We start from the raw sequence: 12,023 nt of genomic DNA, 5'->3' as shown, positions 1-12,023 counted from the left end.
ATTTAATGCTGAAAATAATGCTGTAAGTTAAGTACTATTATTATGTCTCCTTTACAGAAGAGAAAACAGATGCTCAGAGAGGTTAACTAATTTACCTATGGTCACACAGAATGTTGGCTTTGTACTCTTCAAGTCAGCTAAGTTGGAACTATACTTCCCAGAATTCCCTTCCATGTATGGTTCCAGATTAGAGTTGTCCACAAGAGACATTAGCTGCAATTTTGACACTAGAAATAGATTGGGAACCATTTTACTTTGGATCCTCTTCCGGTTAGGGAGAGATGCAGAGGTTCCCATTTACCCTTACTTTTTTCCAATCTGAATCCACCTCCCCTCCTGACTGGGGTCTAACAGTGACCCCTGACCTACCACCAAATGCTTCACTGATATCTTACAGACGCAATACACACAAAGAACCAGCAACTTTTTATAGATGCCCACACCAGCCTCTTCACAGCTCCCCTCCAGCAGCTGAACATGACTAGCTTCCTGTAGGCTCCAGCTTGTCCACCTGCTCCACACTCGTTCACTTGTGCCAGTGACTTTTCTCTGATCTTTTTTGGACCTTTTCTTCCTCAACTCCTCCCACAATTATGTAAGGTGTAATTTCTATTGAATTTCTGTTTCCTAATACTGATGGTGGTAGTGCAGTGGTTAAGCGTTCCGCTGCTAACCAATAGATTGGCAGTTCAAATCCACCAGCCGCTCCTTGGAAGCTCTACTCTGTCCTATAGGGTCGCTATGAGTCGGAATTGACTCGACGGCAGCGGGTTTGTTTTTGCGTTGTGTTTTGTTTTTTTTTTAGTACTGCTGGTGGTTTTGCATCCCTAATCAAACCCTACCTGATACACGGTAAGTGGTGGAGCCAGGATTCTAATATGCTTGGGCTCCAGAACCGTCCATTCTTACCATGCGGCTATTTAAGGCAATATCATGACTTACTTGTTAAAATTCTTCTTTACTGAGGAAATAAAAAATGAGAGTATTTGTATTAGGTTTCTTCAGTGGATATCTAGCTATCCACAAAGCTTTCAAATGTTTCCAATAAACTAAAGGATAAGAGTAATATATTGGTAAATACGAATGTAAAATGTACAGACCAGATGCCATTAGCAAGCTGCATCTTACTAGCAAAACTCCTTGCAGCAATATAAATGGAAATGTTGTGCCTATAGAAGAGCCAGTGTATATGATTCTGTTCATATAACTCAAGCTTTTTTCTTTTTCTTTTTTTTAACCCCAAAGCATTCATGAAGGTCTCATGCCTGCAGTTTTAATTCCTACTGCTCCAGTGCACAGAGCATTCTACTGTACATTGCAGAAGTCCCTGGGGGTATTGAATCTTGATAGGTGTGGGCAGGCAATACAGGAGGATTCACTTGTTTTTGCAGAAGGCCTGTATTCTCCCCCATTCTCTCCCATTCCCGTGATTTCTAAGCCAGTTTTTCCAATGACAGTGCATTTCTTATATCCATCACCCTGTTCACTCTTCTAGGTCTAAACCATAAGGAGCTATCCTTGAGTCAAGCCCTGTGTGCTAGGAACACATCTTGCCTAGTAATTGTGTTCTTATTTTTTTAAGAACATAGTTTTGTTAATTTTCTTTGTCCCTGAAAAATCAAAGCCATAGACATCAAAAGAGAGAGACAGAGAGAAAACAAACTGTATTATCTCTACAGGCAAACATAGGTGTATTAGGGGAAATGAAATAGATAACTAGACAGACAGACAAACAGATACATAGATAGATAGATAAAGTAAGAGAAAGCACTGATACTGTATCAGATACCCAGAAAACTCAGTTGCCATCAAGTAAATTCTGCTACATTGCAACCCCATGTATGTCAGAGTAGAATTGTAGAACCACAGGGTTTAGAGTTCAGTTAAACTCTTGTTTGTATCTGAAAATAATTTGGTTTAAGAAACGGTTAGCATACGTAACTTATACATAACATTAATATACAGCGTGTACTAATGCACTTGTAGTCCCTGAGTTGAACAACCGTCATAGGTGCTGTATACGTGTAATCTTATATTCAGTGAGAGGGCTGGACTAAAAGTCTAATTTAGAGGATTTATTTTTTTTTTTTTTTTTTTTTTTTGCCACCTTCAAAAGTATGTTAAAAGGAGAATAAAAATCAAGAGAAAGAGTTTTTTCTCCAAGGTTCTCTCCATGGCAGGGATGTAGCAGCTTGACTGATGATCCCCTTTATAATCAATTGGGATGTTTCCTTTAAATTTTATTGTAAATATACAGCAATGAATAATTGAAATAATAAATGCAACAAAGAATGAAACAAAAATGGTTTAGAACCTCACTCATCTTCCTAGGGACTGACTTCATTTGTTGAATACTGCTGTCCAGGTCTATATAGCTACAGTAATCCAAATGGACAATTTGATGGAGATAAAATTCATGATTCCATCAAGTAAAGCCAATCTGGGAGACCTGGGCAGGAGCAATGAATGTAGAGCTTGGTGTTTTAGACTTTAAGACCTAAGAGAGACTTTTAAAATCCATCATTGGAACTGTTATGTTTGTAATCATGATAATAACTATTATTTATGGAGGTTCTGGTCATTTGCTAGACACTAAGCTAGATGCTGGAAATTAGAGTTGTATGCAGCTTGAGAGGTTGAAAAATATTTCAAATGGAGATGTGTTCAACTTAAACAATAAAAATGTTTTCTCTAGCATCGTCTTAAGAAGAATATAAACATTCTAGAAGACAGACATTGTCATTAATATTTTCTCCACTTTACAGGCAAGGAAACTGAAACTGATGCTTGGAGAGATGTATTTAGCTATCTATCAGGGCACTAAAACTCAGCCATAGAGACGTGACTTTGATTCCACTTCTTTGACTACAAAATCCATATCCTTTCCAGTCGTCTTTCCTGTGTATCTGTGCTTTTATTAGTTTGAGTCCTCAGAGACTCAAGCATCAGATAAGACACATTTTTTGAAAATCAAAATTTGCAAGGTGTTGTCAGTTTCAATTATTATTTTAGACCCTGTTGATGATTACAAAACTCAAACCTACGAGAGAGAGGAAGGGAGAAAGCAAGAGAGAGATTCTTTTGCTTGAGAAATCCCTAAAAGAATATATTCAAACACAAGGTTGAACACGTGAGTTTGCAATAACAAACATGTTGAGAAATTATCTGTGCAAACGATAGCATTTTTTCTCTGCTTTCCAAAACTGCCTTTCTTAATTATCTGATGCAATCCACTTTGGTTAACCATTCTGTTTAGATTAGCTGCACTAGTGAAAATGATGAAAATGACTAACTAGATTATATGCTAATAACTATGCAAATATTCCCTCAGCCAAATAATAAAATTCTTATAAAGATTTAGGATACAACTATTATAAAATAAAATGTGGAGTAATTGATATCATTTAACTACGAGGTGGTAAAGCAATATTTTTATCATTTAAATACCTGATTTAGGACTTGTAAAGGTACACCTTCTCCTCACTTATTGACTGTCTCTTTATCCGACATTTCAAAGTTACGACAATAGTAAAAAATCTGTTATCTGACTAATTTGCACATTTATGACTTACGTCTGGCAGTAACGACCTCCGAGGTGCGAGGCGAGCATAACGCTGGCTGTGATGATTAAGGTTATGTGTCAGCTTGGCTGGGCTGTGATTCTCAGTGGTTTGGCAGTTATGTAATGACGTAATTTGTCAGTTATGTAATGATATAATTTGGCAGTTATGTAATGACGTAATTTGTCAGTTATGTAATGATATAATTTGGCAGTTATGTAATGATATAATCAGAGGCATAGCAAGGGTAACAAGCGCCCAGGGACAATCTCTGAATTACACCCTGCCCCCATTTAAGTGCCCAGGGACGATTTCTAAGTTGGGACATCTCAATTTCAAGATGAATAGACATTGCTACAGGTGACATGACAGCAGAAATGCCTTCCCCCCTCTTGTCTAGCTGCCTCAATCAGGTACCTTTCATATTTGTGGTGCCTCAGAATGTCGTTCCATGCCTCGTCTGGTGCCTCCTTGAAACTTGCACCTGGGGGCAAGTGCCCCACTCTGCCCCCCTCACTATGCCTTTGGATGTAATTTGGCAGTTATGTAATGATGTAGTCATCCTCCATTTTGTGGTCTGATGTGGTCATCCTCCATTTTCACATAACACTAATTTCGCATAGTGACCTAGTCTTTAGAAACTGACCATGTCAATAAGTGAGAAGGGGGTGTATAACATAGAAGAGGCTATTAATCATATATCAACAATAAAATAAAAAAGCACAGAATAAACATTTCAGCAATCTACGAAGATGTAAGGAAAACTTTGACATGAAATTTTAATTGGACATAGTTCAGTGAACTGTAAGATTCTTCAGTGCAACTACTGCATCTTATCTTTGTATCCTCAGACATATGTTAGACATTTCCTAAATATTTGATAAATAAATAAATAAGATTTTAAATAAAGATATTGTGACATCTGGGAGACAGAGAGATAGGTAAGCTGTGAAAACTACATTTCATCATATACATTAGAGGAATGAGAATGTCTGAGCCCCTTATGTGGGTCATAGGAAGTCAGACTACCATGATGAGTAAAAAAGATTTAAACTTTGGAGTCTGAAACATCTGGGTTTAAATCCCAGCACTACCACTTACTAGCTTAGGTAAGTTACTGTTTTTATTTTGTCATGTGTAAAATGAGAAAATAGTACCTATATTGGTTATCTGTTGCGTATAACAAATTACTCCAAATTTTATTGGCTTGAAGTAATGATAACCATTTATTATTTCTCATCGATTTTGTGGGTTAAGAGTGGAGAAGCTTGGCTGGGTATTTCTGGTTTGAGGGTTCTCATGAGGTTGCAGTAAGATATCAGCCTAGTCTCTTTTCATTTGAAGCTAAATTGGGGTTGGAGGATCTGCTTCCAAGTTGATTCACTCACACTTGTTGCCTGTGAAGTCAGCGGTGGCTGTTGGCTGGAGGCCTCAGTTCCTTCCCATATGGCCTTTCCACAATTCTGTTTGTTTGTCCTCATGAGATAGAGGTAGGCTTCCCTAGAGTGAATGATTTGAGCAAAGGTTCAAACCAGTTATTTCTGTTTCAACCCCCTGCTGAGAATTTACATTTCCATCCCAGACATACTGAATCAGAATCTACATTTTAAGGGATCTTGTTAAAATGTAGATTCTGATTCAGTATATCTGAGGTGGAAATGCAAATTTTCAGCATTGGGTCAAACCAGAGATAACTGGTTTGAAGCCCTGGATCTAAGAGACCAAGGCAGAAGCTACAATGCCGTCTCTTACCCAGTCTCAGGAATCACATACCATCATTTCCACCATATTCTGTTAGTTGCACAGACCAGCACTGATTCAATGCATAAGGGGATGACACAGGTGTGAGGATCACTGGGAGCCATATAACCTGCTGAAGACCATGGTACTTCATAGGATTGTTGTGAAAAATAAATGAGATAACATATGAAAGCTCCTGGCACTTAGTAAATGCTCAATATATGTGCATCGGATTAACCTAGGAAACCCGTTTACTTAATTCCAATTTGTAAAGCAACTACACAGGATTTATTTATTATTACTGGAAGTCAATATTTGATTAAAAGTAGATAAAGCATATCGAGTCACTTTGTGACTGTCATACCAATAGCCAAATAGAAGCCAGGCTTTTAAAGTATAAGTGATACAATTGGAAATAAATATGTTTCCTGGCTGCATTGAGTAAAAGTTTATAGGTCACTTCAGTTAATATCTTTTCCAACACATCCATTCCCAATACAATAGCATCTCAGTAAAGCAGACCATACTTTAACCTGGAATTTCACATAATCTGAGTCTTGTAAATTACTCAATGCAATTTCATTGTGAAAATTTCAGAAGAACCTATCAATAAGGTGACTTTTTTTTTTTTTACCTATAAAAAGGTTCCACGGCAGTGTCAGCCCCCAAAGATTTTATAGGCTTAACACCAAGGAAAAAAAAAAAAAAGAATTGAGTCCTAAAACCAGCAACATCATACACAAAACACAAAATAAACACCAAAAGCAATAGGCAACTGAGCTAAGGATATTTAGACAAGCTAGGGGAAAGCATCCCTGTAACTTGAGCAAAATATCTTCCTGCTTCTATTAAGTCTAATGAAGAGAAAGATTGTTCCCTGCAGTATCAGAGAAAATAGTAACTATAAACAAAGAGACAGGGCAGATTGAAATTGGTCTCCGTGGAACTTCATCTCATGACACATGGAGTTATTTTCAGCAAATTGGCAAATGGCAACTTCGATCAATCCTTAACAGGTGACTCAATCAAATAAGGAAATACCGCTTTCTTGACTTTCATTAGTAACTCATGAGGCAAGCGCTTTTAATAGACCTCATTACTTTCAAGTCTTTGCCTTGTTAACAGATCTTCCTTCTGCTACTTCCTTATCATAACACTATCAATTAGCACTTGTTGAGGAAGGTCCTCCAAGGGCCTAAGCTACTCCCTGGAGGGAAAACTGTGTGGGTGGGGGCCAGCCTCAGATTCTGCCAAGCAGGCAGCCAGGTGGCCCAACTGATTCCAAGGGTAGTGATGATCACAGTAACCAGACTGCCTGCAGTTCCTGTGGCTGCCTGAACACTCAATCAGAATTACAAATGCCTTAGAAATGCTCATTTTGCTTTTGCATTGTGTATGTACACAGCTGATGGAAGGAACTTCTAGAATTAAGCTACTCCTTACTAGCTGAGCTAAATTAATTTCTTAACCTAGATATGCCTGTACTTTCTCCCCTATTAAATGGGAAATTATAACATTATCACATAGGGTTGTTGTTACAATTAGATACTTTATTCCATGGCCTAGCATAGTATCTGACATGTTGTAAGGGCTCAACAAAGTAGTTTGAATGAAAACAGCAAAGATTCATCAGTCAGATTAAGTTCCAAAGCCCCATTCATTCAACCTTTTAAAAACTCTAAGAATGTTAAGTAAGTTGCATGGCCTCTGCCGGCCTCAAACATAGCATAGTGGTACCTGCCACCCATCACAGAAAGTTATAAAGATTCAATTAATTTATTGATTACCTATCATATGCCCTGCATTTAAAACATATTGTCTCTTTTAATCCTTACTACAGCCTAGCAGCAAAAAAGAGGAAGACCCTCAACCAGATGGACTGGCACAGTGGCTGCAACAATAGGCTCAAGCATAACAATGATTGTGAGGGCCAGGACTGGGCCGTGTTTCGTTCTGTTGTACATCTGGTCGCTATGAGTTGGAACCAACTCGACAACCCCTAACAACAATACAACCCAGCAAGATATTATCTCTACTTTATGAATGAGGAAACTGTGGCTCAGAGACATTAAGTCACTTGCCGAAGGTCACAACACTAGGATATGGGAAAGGCAGGTTTTAAACTCAAGGTCGTCCGACTTGAAATCCTGAACTCTTCCAGAAATGCTACTCTCAATCCTTAACCTACGTAAGAGTTCCTAATGCAGCGCTTGGCACATAGTAGATACTGAATAAATGTAATTCTTCTCTAGCCCTCCATCACCATAGTTCAATGTGCCCCTGGAAGACAGGGGGAACATCCAGATATGCACAACACAGCTTGTTGTTAGCAGTCAGGATTTTCTTGTTACACGTGGCAGAAATCCAGATCAAACTGTTTCTTTCTTCCATGTCATTTATAATAACTTGAAGTTATTTTTATATCTATTTGCATTTTTTACACTAGACTTTAAGCTCCATGGGGGCAGGGGCTTGTCTCTTGTTCTCACCTGTGTCCCCAGCATTTAGTACACAGCATAGCACACCAAGAAGAAATAAAAACATTGCCTTTGAGTTGATTCCAACTCATGGAGACCCCATATGTTACCAAGTAGAACCACTCCATAGGGTTTTCTTGGCTGTAATTTTTACAGAAGCGGATCGCCAGGCCTTTCTTTCATTGTGCCACTGGGTAGGTTCGAACCACCAACCTTTAGGTTAATAGTTGAGTGCAAACCAGGGAACTGGCAAACAGTGGGCGTTTAATAAATTGTGGCTGAATGAGTGAATACATTTTTTGAAACAGCATTCATAAACCAATGTCAGTCTCTCGCCTACATGGAATACTCTAGCCTGACAGGATGTATACCACAATTAAAAAATCCTCATTGATTTTCATCCCCAGCAACAACAACAAAAATGAAAATGGTGAGGAAAGTTCTGTAATGTGCTTATAAAATATTGGTTTAAGTAAAAACCATCTGCCTTGATGATGTAAACTCTTCCCAAATAAGGGTATAATATTCTAGAATCTTTCACCCATCTAGCAATTCACACCAAGCAGTTTCTCATATTTTTTTTTTTAAGGTCAATAATCAAGGCAGAATTATATAAACAAGCCCAATTCTTGAATTAACTCATTGTTCTTTTGCTATTATTAACATTAACTGTTTTTCAGTCTTTGGTTTTATATTACACCCCATAACCCCCCGCCCCTATTCACACCCAAAGGAAGAAAATAATCCTCTTATCGTCAATAAGCCTGGGCAATGCATTATAGAGAATATCTAATGTCTTATGGACACTCTCCCTGTGGATCCATGACCACTCCCAGCAGTCAGTTTACTGGATACTTCACTCAACTTGATAGAGTGCAAGTAGGTGAGTATTTTCCGGTGATTTGCCAATATCAACTGATGTTTTCTTGTCACAGATAAACAGCCTGTGCTATGAATCAATAGTGTGTCAGCAGTGCTGTCATAGTCCCCCCTAATGTGTGTGTGGTGTATTGACAGCAGATATATTGCTGTGAATGCCTGCAAATGTTAAACAGCTTAGCTATTTGTGTGCCACCACTTGGTTCCTCTTTACAAAGTCAGGCGCTTGTTTCAGCAGTGGCCAGGAACGTGACTGAGGCTGGTCTGCGTACACAATGGCAGACGGCTCCATTCCACTCCATTCCAGCTGTAAATTTTCCATTGAACCAATTAGCTGAAATCCATCTAGGCTGTGATTACACAGCTGTGCCCAAAACAACATGCTGATCTTTTCGTTTATACCAAAGTTATACAGTATCCTGAATCAGAGCCCTCAGAATCAGCACTCTGTATACCTCATCGCAACTGGCATCAAGCAAATCAGGCCAGGGGTGCTCCCAAGTCAGATTTCTGTCTGAGACAGATTTTCTCCAAAGTCAGACCTAAGTGAAGTGTTTCTAATTCCAGAGCTATCAGGACAATATCACTAATCCAAACAGAGAAGTCAAGAGCAGGTAAATCTGTCCTGGAACCTAAATTGAAATCTTTAACAATCTCTGTAGTGGAGTCCCTGGATGGCGAAACAGTTAACGTGCTCAGCTGCTAACTGAAAGAATGTTTGAGTCTAGCTGGAGATGCCTCAGTAGAAGGCCTGGTAATCTACTTCTGAAATATCAGCCCTATGGAGCATAGTTCTTCTACATATGGGATCGTCATGAATTGGAGTAGACAGTACAGTGTAATAATTAAGAATAGAGCTTCAAATTTAGACTAATCTTTTTTGCAGTCCTTCCGCTCACTACTTAGGTGATCCTGAGCAAATCTTTTGGTCTCTGTTTTCTTATTTTAGAATGGGGATCATAATAATAGAATTTAATTATTTTGAGGATTAAATAAGATACTACTTGTAAAAATTTAGCCCCGTTCCCTGCACTAAATAAGTTATCAAAATCTTGAAGCTATTATGAAAAGAATTAGGAAGATTAAGAAATGAGAAGGCAAGATTTCAGTAAGTCATCTGTCCCAGTAAAAGAAGGAACCGATAACATTGTTCTCATGTGCAAAATATACACCCAACCATTTACATTACCTGATTTTGTTGGAAGGAGCCCTGATGGCACAGTGGTTAAGCACTTGGCTGCTTACTGAAAGGTCAGTGGTTTGAACCCACCAGCCGCTCCTCAGGAGAAAGATGTGGCAGTCTGCTTCCATTAAGATTTATGGCCTTATAGGCAGTTCTACTCTGTCCTATGGGGTCGCTATGAGTCAGAATTGACTCGACGGCAATGAGTTTTAGGTTGGGACTTCATTGGATAAATGCCATTTTCATTTTATTTTGAACAGATACAAGAATTTCCGATATGCTTTAGGGTATCAGTAAGGCAAAGAATAAAACCTTTCCAGAATCCTACGCATAAAAGGGCCTATCTTCATAGAAATTCATAGCTGATTGACTCTTGGTATGTTGTGATAACATATCAGTTTGCTCTTTGATTCCTTTGTTAACACATGTATAAAAAGAAATTCAGGCAAACAAACTATTTTTGCAAAGGCTCATGCTCCTTCAAGATAAAATTTTTCCAAAATTATAAATATATTCTAAAAAAGGCACTCAGCTTGATCATGTGCAAGTAGGTAAGTATTGTCAATATGAAATACTGTTTGATAGTTGAAATATCAACTGATGTTTGTCTTCTCTCAAGGACACTTTGAGATAGGTATGTTAGGAGGTAATGTTTCCATTTTCAGATGAGCGGAGCAATGCTCAGAAAAATGACTTGCCCAAAATCATACACACAATACTTCTCTTACACCCAGGCAAGAGGGGCCCATGCTTTTGATGAACCTGCATGTCACAAACACACAAAATATACATTTAAGAAAGAACACATGAACACCTTAGCTCTCAAAATTCCACACTCAGAACTGGCACAGTATAACCCCAAGCCTTGAACACCTGCTCTCGTGACTAATACTGCTCAGGCCATAGACATTTCTTCACCCGTTGTCCTATGTCCTCTAAAAAAGCGATCGCATTGAAAAGCTGGGAACATTTGTGGTTGTCCACTGCTGGTGATGGAGACAGAAACTGCTTCAAAGAGAGGGTAGTATTAGAGCAGCAGAAGTGTTGAGGTAAAATAAAAGGCAAATTAATTAACTTGTCAAATCCTTTCTGTCAAGTAGTATGAAAGCAGTAGATTCCTGCAGAACAAAGTATCATTTCCCCAGAATGCTTCCATTTTCTTGCCTCTTGTTGTTTTCCAATTCATAGTCCCAAAAGTACTTATGAATTAGTGCACAGTATTTGCAACAGTTGCGCATGATGGCGGAAGAACATTCTGCAATATTAACCAATTCATATTACTCTTGTGTGGGTAGCAGTAGGAAAGTGTATTCTTTCCATGTCAACTAGACGATTCTTATAAAGCTATTTAATAAGGGTAATTTTTCAAAAATTAAGATAAAATATTTTTATTTAAATCATTATTTTAAAACATGCATATTCATCATTAATAATTTGTCCTTTTAATTTTCACAGATAATTTTCAATAAGTTAGAAAAAATACCTTTTGAAAAGATGTGAAAAATATTTTTGACTTTTTATATTTAGTGTAATTTACATTTTTGAAGAAATTTATGAAATTATGTACCTTTTATATAAATTCTATTTTTTTAATCCTTAGGTAATTACATTTAATAAAACCAAATTATTTGGGAAAATCTTGATTATGCCAGCATGGTAAGTGCTTTGGTTGAAATAATGTCAAGAAAAAAAATGGAGGAATGAATATACAATAATTTATTAGTTATGCATTTTTTTTTATTTTATTACTCATTCAAATTTTGCTGGCTATTAACAAAACACCCAGACATATGCAATAATAATTAAGTTCAGTTGTCTTTGATATTTTGTATTTTCGATCATATAAAAACCATAGCGTTACACATTTTGATTTTACCATTATGAAAGTGAAGTTAGAAAGATAGGATATATTTTATTAACAGTTTTTAAGCTTGATTTATCATCTTCAAACATTTAGGCATTTGATGTGCTGTCTTCGATATGTATTCTTGACCTAGGCCTCACAAATATTATGGGATGGTCCTGAACGTACAGTTAGCAACTGCCCGAAGGAGGTCTCAAGCACCTCATATCTGAATCAAGTCCAGGACATTTTTCTAACAGTCAGCATCAACCATGTGTACCTACTATGTGCCAGGCTACTTGCTATGTACTTTTCAATTGTGACAATTACTCAAGTCCCAA

Source organism: Trichechus manatus, unplaced genomic scaffold (genome assembly GCF_000243295.1).
Source record: "Trichechus manatus latirostris isolate Lorelei unplaced genomic scaffold, TriManLat1.0 scaffold00080, whole genome shotgun sequence".
Taxonomy (NCBI): domain Eukaryota; kingdom Metazoa; phylum Chordata; class Mammalia; order Sirenia; family Trichechidae; genus Trichechus; species Trichechus manatus.
Note: the sequence above shows the minus strand (reverse complement) of the source record.